Source organism: Ascaphus truei, chromosome 1, assembly GCF_040206685.1.
Source record: "Ascaphus truei isolate aAscTru1 chromosome 1, aAscTru1.hap1, whole genome shotgun sequence".
Taxonomy (NCBI): domain Eukaryota; kingdom Metazoa; phylum Chordata; class Amphibia; order Anura; family Ascaphidae; genus Ascaphus; species Ascaphus truei.
Window position 1 is genome coordinate 187,984,118 of NC_134483.1, and position 20,111 is coordinate 188,004,228.

General features: G+C 41.8%; 1 protein-coding gene across 1 annotated transcript in view; it reads right to left on the reverse strand.

Moving 5' to 3' along the window:
- Positions 1 to 20,111, reverse strand: part of SLC35D2 (solute carrier family 35 member D2) — a 121,873-nt gene that overhangs the window by 42,756 nt on the left and 59,006 nt on the right. The window lies entirely within an intron of this gene.

Genomic DNA, 20,111 nt, shown 5'->3' on the forward strand with positions numbered 1-20,111 from the left:
GCGCCTAGGTCATTCTCTTTGGAAATTTTCGTTACCAGCCCGTGGAGCGGTAGACCTTTTGGCTACAGACTGAGTCAGGGAAAGTTAGACTGTAAGGGTATATACCCTCCATTACATGTGGTAATTATTCTATTTACTAATTTCAGTGTGGTTGCGCTCATTGTATTTCTGTCTTATATATATATATATATATATATATATATATATATATATATATATATATATATATATATATATATATATATATATATATACAGTATACTGTACATAGTAATATTATTTTTTCCGTCGTTATCTTGTTCCTCATTCCGTGTACAGTACAGTAATTCATTGAGAGAGGAGAGGTTTTGTGTACATCAATACTGCTGTTTATATACTGTACATTTGACTGTACAAACAGATTAGACTGGACACAACACCGCACCTCCCCCCAGGCCACCCTTTTTTCCTGAAACGACAAGAAAACAAAAAATTAGTGCAGTTACTGTATGTGCGTACTGTATTATGGCATTGTGTGATATGTAGTACTACTTTAGATGGCTGGTGCTGCTTTCTCTGAAAAGAAAAAAAATGACCAGTTAGTAGGCAGTTACTGTACTACTGTCAAACTAGTCTACTGTATACTGGAACTACTGTATACTCTGACTATTGTTAAATACTACTGTATGTAACCTGATGGCTGGTGCTGCTCTCTCTGTAAAGAAAAAACTGTAACTACTGTACTGTATACTCTGACTATTGGGAAAGAAAAAATCTGTGCCATACTTACCTGTATCATACTGTACTTACAATACTACTGCACAGTACTACTTTCCTGATGCTTGCCCATTACGCGCAATCACAATGGGCCACACAGTTGCAATATGGTCTATATATTTATTGCAGCATTCCACGGTGAGTACATCGTTCCAAAAACTCATTATGCCTTTCAACAACTCGTCCTTTTTGGAGGGTTTCACCACTTTCCGGATATGGTCCTTCAGCTGATGCCAGACCATTTCGATCGGATTTAAGTCTGGCGATCTGTCATTGGAAAAAAAGGACAATTAGTTTAAGAGATACAGTACACAGTAATAACAGTGGGGGGAAAAATGAGACACGGTCTACTGCACTTACTCCGCTGGCGTCTTCACCCAGTTGATACCGCACTCAAGGATATGCGCTGTTGACGCGGTGTGCTTCGGATCGTTGTCCTGGTAGAAGCAGTGACCATTCGGGAACTCGCGAGTGATGTATTGCACTATCTCAGGGACAATGTTGTCTTGGAAGAAAGCTTTATTCATTATTCCTATAGCAAGAAAAGAAAAGTGCTCAAAAAACTGCACAGTAGTACAGTGCATACAGTAAGGTTACACTAGTAAAGTACAGTGCATAAGGCTTCATTATATTTGATATATTTTACCTTCAAAGATGACAATGCATCCTGGTCCATGCCTAGAGATGGCACCCCACACATGCAGCTTCACAGGGTGTTTTGGCCGCGGCTTCAAAGCTATGCGGCCTTTTTTGTGGAATGCAAAGCTTGCAAATCTCTCCAGCGACACAGTAGACTCATCAGTGAAGATGCAATCCTGGAAAGTCTCCCCACTGTCGATCCATGCCTGGGCCTGGACCACTCTTTTGATTTTGTTTGCATCCCGTATCATGGGGTACGCTCTGTAATGACAAGGAATAAATAATTTTAGCGGTACAGTACAGTTTCCTAAACAACACTTTTACCTCCTGTACTGTCCAGTACTAACCTCACACGTCCATATTTCCATCCAATGCTGCGTCTCATCTTCTTTATGCTGGTCTCGGATACAGCGAGATTGTGATTTTCCTGCAGAGTGTTATTGACCCTTAATGCACTCCTCTCATCATTCTCCTCACTTATTTTGTCCACCAGAAGAGTTGTCTCCCTACAATGTAAAGAAAAACATTCCGGTAAGTAAAAAAATTAGAGACAGTAGATCAAGAGGATACAATATATTGTTCTATTAATACAGTATGCAGCAATATAAAACTGTTGAAATATAAATATAAATATACAAAATATATATACTGTTGTAATATAAATATAAATATACAAAATATATACACTGTTGTAATATAAATATAAATATACAAAATATATACACTGTTGTAATATAAATATAAATATACAAAATATATACACTGTTGCAATATAAATATAAATATACAAAATATATACACTGTTGTAATATAAATATACGAAATATATACACTGTTGTAATATAAATATACAAAACATATATACTGTTGTAATATAAAACAAAAATATTAGATACAGTACTGTAGCTGTACAGTACATTTTTGGATCAAATTTTTTTATCAAAGTTTTATAAATATAAATATACAAAATATATATACTGTTGTAATATAAATATAAATATACAAAATAGATATACTGTACTGATATAAATTTAAATATACAAAATATATATACTGTTGTAATATAAATCAACAGAAATAACAAAAATATTAGATTTAAATTAAAATTTAAAAATGTTTTAAGTTGTATAAATATACTTACGCGTTAGTTACCCTTGGTGCCCTTTTGCGGTCTCTGTTTTTCCCGTGTGCATGATAGCTCACGGTGGTTGCTGGCACAACGATGCCAGAAGTATCTAACCAGCGTTGGATAGCAGCAATTCGGTGTCCGCTCGTGTACATGTCCTTAATTCGCATGCTGAGCTCCTTGGAAATCTTTTTAACAACCATTGCTGCGAGTAGAAAGAAATACAAACACAAGAATGTATATTCGATGTTTAGTCCATGTGTATTCAATGTGCAGTGAATCCACAAAATGGATGGTGTATTTATACGGTAATGACTCACAGAGTACGCCCACTTTCAACACCTGTACCTGGTCGCCATGCATAAAAGGTTACACACTTTGCATAGCCCACCACTCGATGATCTTTATCTGAACTTGCCCTTGTCCAGATACTGCATTGTGCCACCTGCTTCCATGGAGCAACCCCGATTCAACGGATGCAGGATCCCACTCGCCTCTGCTGTGCCTGTAAAGCAGAAAAAGCGAAAGGCGGTTGCCGTTTCCACGCCAAGGCTAAAGCGACAGGCTAAGGCCAATAAAGAAAACCTTCTGCTGACCCCAAAGGCTAAGGGTTTTCATAGACATCAGCCTTATTATGTCAAGAAGATATACGGTGATGTACTCTCGACGCAAAACGATTGGCAGCCAACCCATCGAACCCGCAGACCACTTCCTCACATACGCTTTGACGACTCTGCCGCCACTGTCCCGGAAATCTTCAGCCTGTCTTCTCCACCCCTCGTCCTTGACGCTGCCGCCGCCCTCACGGAAACCCACAGGCCATCTTCTCCAGTTCTCTCCGACGACGCTGCCTCTGAAATCCACGGGTCACTTTCTCCTTTGCTCTTAGACGACTCTGCTTCTCGCCCGGAAATCCAAAGGTCACTTTCTCCATCCCTCTTCGACGTCGCTGCCGCTTCTCTCCATGGAACCCCCATCTTATCCTCCGTTGCACCCATCCACCCAGATGTTCACACACCATGCACAAGAAGCAGCTCGTTAGACCGGATGCTGAATGGGATAACTGTGGATCTCCCCGGGAACTCTATTGTGCTGGCAAAGATAGATTTGCTTCTGGAGACAATGCTAAATATGGAGCAACGGATGCTACAAATGGATCAACGGATGCTACAAATGGCTCAACGGATGGATAGACGGATGGAGAAGATAGAGGCTGACATAGCGGGCATACATTATTTGCTTGGTGTTAATGCCCCTGTTTCCCCGACGCTGGAGCAGGGGGGTGACATGGATGTGATGAATGGGACCTTTGACCCCCTTCCATCACCAAGCGCACCCCCTCCACCAGAAGATGTAGTGTACATGTATGCCGTTGAGGAGGACATGACAACCCCGTCAAGACCACGCCAGGAGACAACACGGCGACCACGACCGGAGGAAAGCTTCCTCCCAGACAACCGACCATCGCCCATCGCCTCAAGCACACCCGCTCCCAAAAGACCTACATTCGCTCGCATCGATACGGTGCCCGACATCACCCTGTGCGATCTGCCACCGGCGCTCAGGGAGAAGAATAGGGTGAAGAGTGCTGGTGCACCCCACAAGTATGCCTTGTTACTTTTTAAGCACCATGTTCCCTACTCGTTGTACTGCGACTGGGCCTTCAAAGTGAACTACGAAGGAAATCACGTTAAAAAGGCGCTTCCTGACAATTTAAGAAAGAACATTCAGGATGAAATGCGGCGCTTTTATCCAATTACAGGTCCTGTAATGAAAGGCGTTCGAGACTGCATTAATGGCGTTTTGCGCCATGCAAGGAATCGGCCATGGACGGACAATGTGGAGGACTTTCTGTAAGACCATACTGTTGTGCTGAACTGTATTGTACTCTACATGATTTGACCTGCTGTACTTAAATAAAGGAGATGTTGTTGTGTGTTTTTTTACTTGTATTTATACAGAAATGTTTTAACTTGCTGTCCACACACATAGGACCTGCACAATTCCAGTCCCTGAGGGCCGCAAACAGGCACGGTTTTCAAGGTTGTCCTGAAAACCTGCCCTGTTTGCTGCCCTTGAGGACTGTAGTGGTGCAGGTCTGACTGACAGTTTTGCGCACCATCCCACTGTACTGTATATGTTTCTTTAATAAAGGAGATGTTTCGTTTGTATACTGTATTTTATGAATAAAGTTTTTTTTGTGATCACAGGTAAGACCATACTGTTGTGCTGAACTGTATTGTACTCTACATGTTTTGACCTGCTGTACTTAAATAAAGGAGATGTTGTTGTGTGTTTTTTTACTTGTATTTATACAGAAATGTTTTAACTTGCTGTCCACACACACAGGACCTGCACAATTCCAGTCCCTGGGGGCCGCAAACAGGCACGGTTTTCAAAGGTTACCCTGAAAACCCGCCCTGTTTGCTGCCCTCAAGGAGTGTACTGGTGCAGACTGTTTTGCACACCATCCCACTGTACAGTATATGTTTTGACTTGCCGTTCTTTAATAAAGGAGATGTTGCGTTTTGCTTATTTTATGAATAAAAAATTTGTTTTTAAAACATGTGACTGAAAACCATACTGACTGACATAAATGTTTTCACAAATGTAGCAGTAAACCATACATGAATAGAACAGTGTATTGGTGCATCACCATGAATAGCTCATTAATTATCAATTAATTCCAATAGTAGATCCAGACTTCAGGATATAGAGTATATTGGCATGACATCTCAGGATGAGAAACTAGAGGCCTGGTGGTCCCCACGCGGGTACCCCAAAATAGGTCTCCTAATGACAGTAAACTCAACCCCGAGGGATAACTCAAGTAAGTCCAGCAATGGATGGTAAAAATAATGGGCTGTAGCCCTTTACCTTCCTTTATGGTGTCCTTGGTTGGTGGATCAATTCCAGCGTGCCGTCCTCTGAAGGTAGTCACAAGCAGCAAAGGATGAAGAGGAGCACAGCAGCGATTCCCAGCAGCTTCCAACTAGTGTAGCGCCAAAAAATGAGGGTAACTCCAGATAGGGATAAGTTATAAAAATAGTAATTTATTGGTCAGTTGAAAAGAAGAACAATGGTAGGAACGCACCTGCGCGTTTCATCCGTAAAGGACTTTCTCAAGGTGTAAACCATACACCTGTTGATGTTTTGAATTGCTGTGCACTTAAAATGTTTCTACATTGTACAGTATTTGTAAATAAATGTTTTTGTACTTACTCCACCAATAAAAGAACATGTCGTTTTGTTTTACATTGTTCCATTTGCTCCTTTGCTACTGTAACAAAATACAGTGTTTCTAGAATGTCGAGGCATACTGCACTGTATACTGTAGGCATGCTCAGTATAAGAGTATTAAAAAAAATAGAAGACACAAACTGTACTGTACTGTATGTACTGGCACTGTATACTGTAGAAGACACATAATGTATGTGATACATGTAGAATAAATGCATAGTTTTTATTTTTTCGGGTTTATTACTCAGTATACTGTACTGTATATAAAAAAGTATTGTACAGTATACTGTACGGCCGGAAAACATCAGCATACTGTTTCAGGTACAGTATTACAGTATTCTATCCTAATCAATAACTACGGCCGCTAAACTGTAAACTCCGGTACGTGGTTTTTTAAATCCGATTCAGCAGGCATTGTTACACAAAGCAATATTATCCATTGAAATCCCTCCATTAGCCGTTTTCTTTTCTGAGAAAAAACAAAAAGAAAGGTTTTACTGTAATGGTCAGCCCCCTAAAGAAGTTCCCAGCCAGTCCCACCAATAATTTTCTCGGGGGGCGTCTCCTGTTCACATGCGCATGCGCCTACCGTCGATGTAATGACACGCATACTGTATGCGTTTCAAGAAGGTTCCAATGCGCATGCGCCTAGCGTTCCACCAATACAGTAGTTCAGTATCTGCAGTACAGTACTGTAGAAGCCGCTCAGCCAATAATATTGCTTACAGGAGAATCGCTTGACTTTTGAATCGCACCGATATTGATACTGTATTGTCAAAATAAAAAAAACACAGAAAATAATACGGCAACAATACTCACCATAGAATTTCCCATTCAGCTGGCGCCAGCGCCTGTCCATTGCCAGTCAAGCGTTCTTGATCATCCACGTCGATAGTTTGCAGTGAGACTAGTCCACCTGTAGTCAGCTGATGAGGCTGGAAATTGCTTAGGTACATGCAAGCTTGATCGAAACTGCACGCGAAATCCGGCTCAGGCTCAGGGTTGTCACTGACGGCGGGACCGTCATTGGAAGCCGGTGCTGGTGCATTGCTTGGCAGCGACTGTAATTTCTTAGTTGGTTTTAACACGACCCTTTGCCTTTTGCCGTCATCATGATCATAGATACAGGAAAAAGCCGGTGATAAACACCAATACCCTCCAACAAATTGTGGCTCAATACGATAAAAACAGCGATCGCTACATAACCTTTTCCTTATTGCATGCTTCCACGTATGAGGAGCTGGCGAAAATTTGTAAAAGTCATAGTTTTCGACAAAATACTGATAAATTTGAACAACTGTTGCCATCTTATCCTCTGTTGCATTAATCGCGGCCCATATCAAATACGCGTAACTTCTGTCAGGTTTTTGGAAAGCGTGCTGCACTTGAACACTCATGGCGGGCGGGTCTCTGGAGAATACTGTAACCGAAACTGGTCTTTGTCTTTCTTTAATATAAAAAGCCTAAATTGATACATTTTTTGCAACCTCTTCCTTCAGTCTCAAGGCCAAGTAACAATAGCACACTGTGGTATCTTTTTTAAACTAAACACCTGCAAGTCGACACATTACTGAAGCGCATGCGCATTACAATTCATGAATATCTGCCATCTGGCGGACACGCGAAGAATTGCAACCTATTAAATCCGAACAATTCTCAATAAACGCATCAACCGCGCGTCAGCCGCGCATGACCCATGGCTGGGAACGCAAAATGAACGCGGCATGCGCCAGGTGAAGTGCGTCGCATTACAGGAAAAAGCCAGGGAAAAACCGGCGAAGTGTTAGACTCAGATGTGCCACAGCAGTAGAAGTTTGACGGAACTGGCATTTTTCCAGTTTGGCAAAAGATGATTTTCACGAAGGCGTTTGAGGTGGCCGATGTGTTCTTGAAGAGATTTAGTTTTTCACACATAGCTTCCCCATTTTGGCTTTATTTTGTTAAATAAATCATGACACTGTGTAATATGTCATGTGTTGTTGTTCATCTGAGGTTGTATTTACCTCATTTTAAGACCTGCTAAGGAACAGATGATTGTTAATTGTCCTGATAATGTAAAACCATGGAATTCAAAGAGGGTGTACAGTACTTTCTTTTTCACATGACTGTATAACTCATTAAACAAAGTGTGGAATCATAGAGGAATCGAACAGCAGGACATGGGGCAAGAGAACAGAACATCAGGATCAGGTCGCTACAGAGTGGACTACAGAGGACATTCAATATATAAGTGATAGAATATCTATATCCTCGTTAAGACAGAGGGGAGCCATAGATGTAATGGTATAGATCCAATAGCTTTCTTTTTTTGCTAGCTCCTTTCTCTGTCACCACCTCTCCTGTTAACAGGTATTATTTCATGTCCTTTATATTTCAACAGTGTAATCTTGATTGTGGTGAGTTTTAAAATGTTTTGACACACTATGTTTTTCGAACCCGATCCTGATGTTCCGTGCATGCTCCAATATCCTCCTCCTAAACTGTCTTTTTGTTCGACCAAGGCCACAGGGGAATTCTAAGTAGGAGATGACATTTGTGGTTGTGCATGTAATACAGTCTTTGATCTCAAGTGGTTTCTTTAATCCACAATTCGCAAGAAACTTTCTATCTGGATGTAGTAGTTTACAAGCCAAGCACTTACCACATGCAAAATTCCCTTTAGGTTTATCAGGGATTCAGGTTGAAATATTAATCTTATCTTTTCATATAAAGATGTCACTGGGAGCCAGTATATTTTTAAAATTACGTGACTTGCGGAAGATTATCCAACAGTAGATTTTCCAGTAATGATTGGACCTTGTACAGGGTCACTATTAAGTATTCCCCAGTGTTTATTTAGTACTAGCTGATATACCCGGCATTGCCCGGGTTTGCAGGGGCGGGGTGCGTGAAGGGCGGGGTGCGTGAAGGGCAGGGAGGGGGGGTGCGTGAAGGGCAGGGAGGGGGGGTGCGTGAAGGGCAGGGAGGGGGGGTGCGTGAAGGGCAGGGAGGAGGGGTGTGTGAAGGGCAGGGAGGGGGGGTGCGTGAAGGGCAGGGAGGGGAGGTGCGTGAAGGGCAGGGAGGGGGGGTGCGTGAAGGACAGGGAGGGGGGGGGTGCGTGAAGGGCAGGGAGGGGGGGTGCGTGAAGGGCAGGGAGCTGTGAGGGGGGGGTGAAAGTGAGGGAGGGGTGAGGGGGGGTGAAAGTGAGGGAGGGGGGGGTGAAAGGCAGGGGGGGGTGAAAGGCAGGGAGGGGGGGTGAAAGGCAGAGAAGAGGGGTGAAAGGCAGGGAGGGGGGGTGAAAGGCAGGGAGGGGGGGTGAAAGGCAGGGAGGGGGGTGAAAGGCAGGGAGATGGGGGGGGAGAAAGAGGACAGAGAGAGAGAGAGTGTGTGGGGTGAGGCCGAGGGGGAAGAGAGTGGCAGTTGGGTGACATCATAGAGCCACCAATCTGATTGGCCAGAGGCTGAGGACCAATCAGATTCACCGCATCTAGCACTAACCATACAAATTTCGAATTTATATATTAAGATAGAGTTTATCTGATTACCCTGAGAATTGTAGTTGATAATGAATGGAACGCTTACTTTAGTAACTGTCTGACTATTTATGGTCATAGTATTATCTACACTGATTTCTATTTCTTAACGCCATTGGATTTTCCTTTATTGCCAATTGTGTTTGTTCAGCCTTTAAAGAACTTGTGCAGCAGCTGTGGGAGCATCTGGTCCATACTAGTTACTATACCTACATGCCTATTTTTATTATCTTTTCTGTACGTGCATACATTACCTTTTATATAAATTTCAATATTTTATTTACTACACTATGAGGGTCTTGCGCTTTCTTCTTTGTATTTTTGTCTAGCTGGTGTTATCCTGACACCAGTCTCCCTCAGCACAGCAGCAGACCGTCTATTCCAAAGATAAGTTAAATTTAATATTACACATTGCATTTGTGATGTTTATATATATTCTATCAATTACACTCAAGGTTTAATATACACTACATGATATTCGTTAAACCATAGTCTTTATTTTGTGGTTTCCTTATTATTCACTTAGTTGTTTGCAATATTCACTTTAAACACATATTGATGCGCTTGGACATTCTTTCTTCTATAAATTATAATTATTGTTATTCTATTTGTTTACAGTCAGTTGGGAACATGGTGAACAGAGACATGGGAGGGGTTTCATTCCCTCTACTTGTGTCTGATGTCATTGTGTGTTCAACAAAACAAGAGCTTACACAGGTAAAGTCCCCATTTATCCCCCTCCATTCTATTTTTGCCACATTGACGGGCTGGACTAATGTTAAAGGAAGCCCTTGACTGACCAGCACTTCCCTATTTAAAGACCTCGAATAAAAAAATCTGTCTACTTTCAAAGAAGCCAAAACTGCGATATTTTTGTTTTTTATAAGACTTGTTTAAGGAAGCCAATTACATTAAGTTGCTTATAAAATATTGTTCTTCATAAACTAGGATTGTTTATGTGTACTATAGTGGTATAGGAACTGAAAATGCAGGTGACCAGTAATCTTAATAGATAATGTGGTATTACAATTTCTTTCCATGATATAACTTCTCCATTATACAAAAATAATTGCCTAGTTTCACCAGAGATATCCTAGATGAACTTGAGATAAAAGGAAGAAAGACAAGAAAACTGTAACTAGTCTTGATGGAGACTGCTTGTTCAGATCATGGACAAAGTAATTGGGGTTAGTTTTCGATCAATGAAGGTGTGAAGAAAAAATGTCTGGTTGTGTCAAGCAGGGGAAAATATATGGGAACCACATGCTCATCTAAACTCAAGTTTTAATTAACTTCTCATTCATTAGAACAGCAAAGCTTTATGCAGTGAAAAATGTTGTCTACTATTAAGCACATTTCCTTTTGTGCATATATAATACATATTTTGGCAGGATTATTGTGTTTTCACAGTATGGTATTTTCCAAGCAACATTATTACTGAATTAACAGACAAATAACAGATGTTTTCCTATGATAACATTATAATATGTTCTTGGCATTTTTCCAGATGTGCCAATCAAACATAAACACGTCTTATTTTTAGGCTAGATTTGCTAATTTCTACTAATTTTTGCCACATGTACAATCTTATTGGTTACAACTACTAATTTCTACCAAACTTGCATTTTAGTCTCGCAATGTACTGTATGACACCACACATACCCTGTGTGCCTTGTAGATCATTTCTATATTATATTAGAGGTAACGCAAATCCCCAGAATACTTCTCTTGGCAGAAGTATATATATATATATCCATCCCTATACACCAATAGGGACCACAAAGTATCCACACACACTTTTAGTTGTGCTACAATCTCTCATATTTCCACACCCACCCACACCATTTATATCCAATCCCACTCCACACACACCTTTTGTAAAGCACTGTATATACTGTGGGCTCTCCATTCATTTTTATTCACACTGTTACACACAGACACTCTTACATCACTTGCTTTCAGGAACCTTTTGACACCTCTATCCATAAAACACATCCACACCGGGGGAAGGACAAGCACAGATAACATTCCAATAGACACTGTTGTTAAGTATACCTTTTGCTTGCTTCATTCATTGTAACATCGCCGGAAGAAGAGATCAGTGTATCTCGAAAGCTCGCACAAATAAAAGCATTTCGTTAGCCACAGAACAGTATCATCTATTTATTTTTTGATTATTGAAGCTCGGCTAACACGGTACTGATACCTCTACATATATATATATATATATATATATATATATATATATATATACATATAAACAGCTGTCTGTGGGTGGTTTTCTGGGTATGCACCTTAACCCTGGCTGTGCTCAAAGCTGTGACCATGCAGCAAGCTTAAGCCTATAGGGAACCATGTTGGAAATGGTTATTGAGGCAAAAAGTGACACTGTGTGCTCATTTGCATGTCATTTCCCAGAATCCCTTGCTGCAGTGGAAGTGCTGTATGCTGGGTGATGATGGGGAAAGGCAGGGTTGCAGACCTGCCTAAGACATGCAGATGAGCATACAGCTATATTTGCATATTTGCTTTCCTGTGGAGGGTTTTTGTCACTTTTTTTACTCACCATAACTTAACTCAGTATTATGGTTTAGCCTATCCCATAGCCTCTCTTGCATTCCCAGTAAAATCAACCCCACACTGATGAGACCCATCAAGGTCGAAACAGCTGTCTGTGGGTGGTTTTCTGGGTATGCACCTTAACCCTGGCTGTGCTCAAAGCTGTGACCATGCAGCAAGCTTAAGCCTATAGGGAACCATGTTGGAAATGGTTATTGAGGCAAAAAGTGACACTGTGTGCTCATTTGCATGTCATTTCCCAGAATCCCTTGCTGCAGTGGAAGTGATGTATGCTGGGTGATGATGGGGAAAGGCGGGGTTGCAGACCTGCCTAAGACATGCAGATGAGCATACAGATATATTTGCATATATATATATATATATAAATATTTTATTTTTTTTAACTAATTTGGAAATGCAATAAAATTTGGGATTTTGAAAGAACAGGAACATGGAGGAATTTGTGTTAAAATGATAAATAAAAGACAGCGAGCCCCAATGCTACATCCATCATGACAAATCATATAGTTAGATATTTCTCTGTATTTCTCCCATAAGTGAAGGTCACTTAGTTAAATTATGTGGCTAACGCATTGTAAGCTTGTAGACCACATCAATGTGTGCCCTCTTTTTCTGCAAGTCCTAACACTATCTCTGTGAATGTTCTCTTTACCTCTCTAATAGAGCAAGAAGTCTTAATAGACTGGTCATTCACAGCTGCATCTCAGGACTTGCTATTTAGAGGTGGGTGGGGCGTGATTGGAAACAGGGAGGAGGGCTCAAAGGGGTAGACTTTATTCCCAGAATCAGCACCTTGTGTTGGTCACCATCTGCAGTAGTTCCCTCAGTCAGACATGTTTTTTTTAGTTTTATCCAGCTCAATGTACCTGCCTGGATTTGTAGCTCTTTATTCTGTCACCTCTGCATATATGCTCTCCTTCTTATTCCTGTTGTGCATCTGTTGCAGAAATTGTTGCAAAAACCAAAAATGTTTCCCTGATGTTCTCCATGGCCCCTTTGATATCCAAGGGCCACATCCATACTGCTTCTGACACCATGTGCAGATGTACAGAGGTGACAACAGGAGGCAGTTGGGGGGAACATCAATGTAGACTTTTATTCTGCCAAAAAGCCACAAATAAAACACACGCTTTTTCCTCAACCCAGGGGCAGTAAAAACAGGGTAACTTAAAAAGAGCTTACGTTCATCATAAGGGAGCAACAAAAACAAACATGCCTTCCTCCTACCTGGAGTGCTGACTATTGCAATGGTTAGTCCCTGACTATAGTTTGAAGGGCTAAGCCCCTTACCAGCTTTAACAACCAAAGTCAGTTGCAGGTGAGTTTACATTCTGACTCCTAATTTCCTCCTTGCTGGGGTGTGGGACAAAAGCTCAAATGCAGCATGATTTCTCTACAGTGATCCAGGGTGCGTACCTTCCTAGATCAGAGAGGCCACCAGACTGCTGTGATCCAGACTTTTAAACCCTGCTAACGAGCCAGGTTGAAAGCTCGTCAATTATCTCAGCCTGCATTCAGGCTGAGATTAAACAGGTCACCGCCAGACTCAGTAGTTACACATATGGTTTCCTTCAAGCTATTAGGCTGGGGCCATGGTGCCTTCGCCCGTTCGGAGGCGTGCGCAGCCGTGACGTCACCCGCTTGAAGAGGGTGCATTTTTCGGCCATTGTACACGCGCCGACCGTGGGCATGTCTAGGGGCGAGCCAGTGACGTCACTGAGCTGGTTTGCTCTCATTGGGTGAACCGCTCACGTGACTGGCATGTTGCGCCAAGAAATCAGTTTGAACTTATTTCTTGCGCAACGCGCGCCTCCTCCCGCTTCCGCGCGCACATATGCCGCATGGACGTGATCACTGCCTAATGGCAGTCTGCGGTACCATGACCCCAGCCTTAGACAGAGAAACCACCCTGTCACTACCCTTCTCCCTGTTTCCAATCACGTCCTCCCCACCTTTAAATAGAAAGTCTTGAGATGTCGCTGTGAATGACCAGTTTATTATGTCTTCTAATAATTAATAAGCACAACGTGTCAGAGAGGCTGACTGTGAGTTAAACTAAATGTAGCTAAGCTTTGCGGCTGCATAATCATTCACAGTCTCAGATTGACTTGCCTGTTGCCATAGAGTATGTCAGTGTCACTGTGCTAAATATGGTGAGGTGAGTATGGGCTTGAGTTTACAGGGGTTGTGTGTGTAGATTTCAATTGGTAAATAATTGTTTGGAGGTCTGTGAGCCCTCCTCCCTGTTTCCAAGCGTGTCTGCCCACTAAGTCCTGAGATGCAGCTGTGAATGACCAGTCTATTAAGACTTCTTCCTCTAGTAGAAAGCTAAAGAGAACATTCACAGAGATTAGGACTTGCAGAAAAAGAAGGCACACATTGATGTGGTCTACAAGCTTACAATGCTTTGGCCAAATAATTTAACTACCGTAAGTGACACTCACTTATGAGAGAAAAACAGATTTATTAATATTTAACTATATGATTTGTAATGTTGGATGTAGCTTTGGGGCTCTCTGTGTTTTGTTTATACATTGTCACAAACCTAGGTAGCACTTATTTTTTACATCAATATATATGATTTGGTGGGTTTCGGTTTTGAGCTTACCGAGTGGTGTGTGTGTGTGTGTGTTAAAATTATAGGAAGAAGAGTATAGAATCTGTAGAATCATATTATTTCACAACATTGTTTAGATTGGGCTTGAGTCCTAAATGGAGGTTTATATTGGCTGCCCAGATAAAACCGTGAACTCAGATGTGGTGTTGAGGATGTAAAATGGTGTAGCATTAAACAAATTAAGTAGATTTGAAATAGGTTAAAAGTGCGAAATGGAAAATTATTCAGAAGTCACCCACGGGGCTTGGTGCCTCTACATCTAGGGAGGTGACTACTTGCTGGAATGGCTTATATTCATCCCAGGACGTGGATACTTCACCCAACCATAATAATAAGTGGCTATGGTGGCAAACTCCTGCATGCCCTTATCACATTCTGAAGAACCCACTGCCCGGCTTTGGAAGACTGGCAGGCAGCTGATTGGCTGGTTATAAAATTCCAATGCTCGGATTGGCTGTAGTATTTCATGAATGAATCTGAAATACTATAAGAAACCCAGCAGCCAATCCGGACCTCAGATTCTAAGCGCCAAGACATCAGCGGCAAATTTGAAACCACCAAAAGATGCTCTGTCAGAAATAGCAGCGAACGTCTTCAGAGATTTTCAAGTCAAGACATTTTCTAAGTCTAGCTTTCAAGGGACAAGTTCTCAGAATAGAACGTAACGAAAGGGATTTCAGCAGCTCCGGAGCGGATACAGCGGTGGCGTCTGGTAATTCATGGCGAATTGAGTTCCAGGACTTTTGCGGGTACATCCCGGTAACCTAAAGACTTTGTTTTAAGGACTATCTGAGTTAGGAAAGGTTAGTGTTTTAACCCAGATCCCCCAGTAAGTGTGTTTCCTTTTGTTGTTTGTGATTCACTGTGTGTACGTCTGTTGAGATGAGAGTGGACGCGGTGCCAGCACCTCTTGGACTGACCATGTTGATTGGCTAAAATTCACTCCGCGAGATGGGTTACCTTCCCAACTGTTTGGCAAGGTGCTAAGCATCCTGAATATTACTAATTACTATTAATGCCAACATGTTTTAAATATTTCAATAGTGCCTAGTGCCCAGGAGGTACACCATTATATCCTATAGTTTAGACTGAATGAAGACCTCAGGGATGCCATTCCGTATCTACATGAATGGATTACATGAGGGAATGACTATTGTCATTATCCAAATAGTTTTAACCGCTCATCCTATTGTAGAATACAGATCACATTTTAGATCAAAAAATAGGGTGCATGAGGAAAAAATATATGAGCATATACAGATTTTATCCAAGAAGGATAGAAAGAATTCCTGTTTGCACTCTCTATCATTTCTTTGTAAAATACATATATTTATTTATAGCCTTTTAAATCGGCGAGGACTGTTAAAACCAAAATATAATAACATTTTATTACATCAAAAAATATAACAATAGTGACTTTGTGAAACATATAATAGGTTTAAAAATCCTGTTCACAAGGGGGATTGGCAGTGGGAGACTCTATATTGTATTTCAGACTATAAATACACATTAATATGTGTGTCTGTATATTTAAATCCACTCCGACAGCTCAATATTATAATCAGTCAAAATATAGATAGATAACTGCTCAGTATATTATGGTAGTTGGTAACCACTATTTTAAATGCACATCTCTATAGTCAGTTTCAATTCTAAGCTACTGAGACATAATTGACATATACGTACTATGTCTATAGATGTAGTTTAACATTTTTATGGCATAGTAGCCCCCAGATGTGATACTGGGGGCTACTATGCCATAAAAATGTTAAACTACATCTATAGACATAGTACATATATGTCAATTATGTCTCAGTAGCTTAGAATTGAAACTGACTATAGAGATATGCATTTAACCTAGTGGTTACCAACTACCATAATATACTGAGCAGTTATCTATTTATATGTAGTATGGATGAGGTTCCAGGGGAGGGTCGTCGTCAAGTGCCCAAAAAAGAAAAAACAGTGGATAGTGTAATATTGTAAGACCAGTGTAGTGAAAAATATATAAAAGCTTCCAAATTCCTACTCACAAACGCAGCAGGAAATATATCTATATGTAGCCCTCTTTCCTACGCTCTAGAGTGACTACGGGTACTGCACACACCTGTGGCTCCAGGAGATCTGAGCCTCCGCTAACTGGGAGCCTGGGGTAACACTTATCTTAGCGGCAGCGCCTCAACTTACCCGGGATCCCCATCGTGTAAGATTCCCCTGGGCAAGAACCATAGCAACACACATATGCTTTGAACTATTTTACTGTAACGCACTAAATAACCCTTATCACTTTATCATGGCAATAACACATTCATAAACTTATACTATACTTCTAACACTAGTGGCTCGGCCACTCTCTTAAGGAATAATGTCTCTGTCTCGTCACCGCGTGCCCACACACCGTGTCCATGTACTGCAATATGTATATAGGCTCAGTCCCTTGGCCACTCCACTTAGTGTCCCCAAAGAGTGTTCCCTAAGGCGGGATCAGCGCCTGTTGACCGTTGTTGGTGCACTTTGTTTAAATACCTTCCGGTCACTGCGGTGACCGGTGACAACTTAAAAAAGGATCCGCCGATCCAGCGCAGTTGGTCTGATGTTACGATGCTCAGCAACCTGGTCCCAGATGACTGCAACAACCGCAACTCAGCACACTTTGACCCGAGCTGTTTATTCAGTAAGGGGATGATGTGCCTATCACTATAGGGCTTCCCTGCAGTCCACAACCTACGGTGACTCAGGGAATCTCTTAGGGCCCTCAGGGAAGATCTAACCTATGCAGGTGGGTCACGGACCCCCTGCACTCACACTACCTCCTTCCCTGCTTCTCCGGCGCGATCTCTCACCCAGCTCCCTGACACAGTCAAATACTGCTGCAGCTGCACTACACACAACACTTACACACACCTAAGGGCAGGGTCCCTACCTAAGGGGCCTTCCCTGAGAACTTACCCACTAACCTAGTGGGGAGTGGGGCCTACCTGGGGCCTGGGGGTAACCTGACCTAGTGTAAGAGCCACTTGCTGCTTACACCCTTCCTCCCCCTTCCTGCACCGAGCTCCAACTGCCGTTCTGCCAAACCCGCGAAATGTATCCCTTTCCCTGCTCCCGACCGCTCATTGGCCACTCGGGGACACCTGGTGTCTGCCTCCCTTGGCCTCATGGGAATTGTAGTACCGTGGAGGCTACTCCTATATTGGGGCAGCGTGCGCGATTCCACTGTGCATGCGCGACTTCCTAATGGCCGCCGCAACTCCCGCACTCCACTGCGCATGCGCGACCACTGCGCATGCGCGCGCAAACCATCATGGCGGCCCCCGCTAGTCGGGTGGGCCGCCGAGCCTCCTGAGGCTCGGAACGCTCCCTGCTCTGGCCCCCACCTTTGCTGTGTGCCGGCGGGTCCATCGCTGCCTCCGGCGGCAGCCGCGACCGCTCGGCGCACACGGAGGGGGGTCTCTGGGGCTTCAAGGGGACCGGGGCTACATATATTTTGACTGATCATAATATTGAGTTGTCAGAGTGGATTTAAATATACAGACACACATATTAATGTGTATTTATAGTCTGAAATACAATATAGAGTCTCCCACTGCCAATCCCCCTTGTGATCAGGATTTTTAAACCTATTATATGTTTCACAAAGTCACTATTGTTATATTTTTTGATGTAATAAAATTTTATTATTTTTTGGTTTTAACAGTCCTCGCCGATTTAAAAGCCTATATATGTATGTATTTTACAAAGAAATGATAGAGAGTGCAAACAGAGGAATTCTTTCTATCCTTCTTGGATAAAATCTGTATATTGTCATTATCAGCAGTTGTTAACCACAGAATTTGATATTCTCTATATGAATGTTATTTAATTTGCTGTGAACTTCCTTTCCCCCAACCCACCTTGCTCAGGACTTGGATCAGTCATTTGTATAGATCTGAAATGTAAAAACAAATTCTACTAATTCGGTAAATATGGTTGGTACTATACGTCTGAGAGATATATATTTCTGGGTCAAAAAATGCATATTGGCATTAAGTTTTGCTGTTTTAGAGTTCCTCTTATACGCCTTATGTTTCTCAAGGCATCTTTACATTGTTGTTGTAAAGATAAAAACTAAAAACTGATCAAACCACAGCGGATGTGTAACCCAGGGATGCACAATCTTTCCCTGCTGCGCCCCCCTGCCGGTTTCCCTCTTTGCTCGCACGCCCCACCCCCCCTTACCTTGTCTCCGGCTCATTGCCATGGCGACGCATCGCCGAAGACAAGGTAAGTGAAGTTGCAAAGGCCTCATGCGATCCCCGGCCTTAATTTAAATGCCTTGGGGGAAGAGCGCTGGAGATAAGGGAAGCATGTGGGTGGAGAAGCTGGAGAGAAGTGGAGCATGTGGGGGGGGGGGAGAAGCTGGAGATAAGTGGAGCATTTGGGAGGAGAAGCCAGAGAGAATGTGTCGGGCTGGGGCAAGTCCAACCAATATACAAAAGATTCAAACATTTTTGGGTTTTTTTGGGGGGGAGGGGTGGGGGAGAGGAAGCTACTGTAAAGGTTCACCTAATACCCCTGCACCAGCCCTGACTAAGACCATAGACAATAACCTCTATGAAAAGATCACCAACTACATTCTAGTTCATCTCATCCTTTTTCCTCCAGCTCATTTTCTTTACTATCCCTTATTTTCTTTCCCTACCCTTTCTATTTTTTATTTTAGTTTACCTTTAACACTTGTAGTTGTTGCACATCTGAAAGTGTCAACAGATTCATTCATTTGTGTAATAAAATCAGTTATTAGAAAGATTTAAAAAAATGTCAATACATAACAAAATAGAAAATAAAAAAAAACACATTTAGAGTTATTCTCCAGGTAATGGCAGTTGTTTAGGAAGACCCTTTTGGTGTTGTATCATTTTCAGTGACAGCAGAGAGCAGATGTTAAGGGTGGCCCGTTTACTGGTGGTTTGGGATTTTTTTGGGGGGGGTGGAATGCTATTGGTTTTGAATGTGTAAAAAAAACTAAATATGGAAAAAAACTCAACTGGACTTTTCTGTTCACAAACTCAAAACTTTTCCCAGGTAATTTAAAAAAAAATTAATCACAAGGTTGAGTCCCATTTTTTGCCTCTTATTTTGCTCAGACACTCGAAAAAACGTTGAATTCATCAAGTCCAGATTTCAAACCTGCCCATAGAGGATGTTCAACTTATCTTTATATTTTTTGTTCTTTTCTCAGAAACTGAGATTGATTAATATAATACTTTGTTACCTAGCAATTGTTTTGATGGAAATGAGGGGCTAATTTCTGACCTACAGTAATTAATCCCATCTTAACCACACTTCATCCCCTCTATCTTGACAGTTTATGACTAAACCCACTATGTGTTTACTTTATTGATAGATATAGAGAACCACTCCACTAATGCTTCCTTAGCCTTCATTCTGCTTTTTACCATCAATCAACACTTTAATTCATGTTCCACTACAGTGATTACACTTTCACTTTTTTCCACTTTCAACATTGACTCTTCCCTTCTGCTCATCCTTAATGAATTAGACATTGGCTCATCTCTGACTACATCCTGTGATTACCACTGTCTCCAAATTATCTGTCTCTCTAACCACAATTTTGTTAAAAAAAAAAAAAAAATGATGA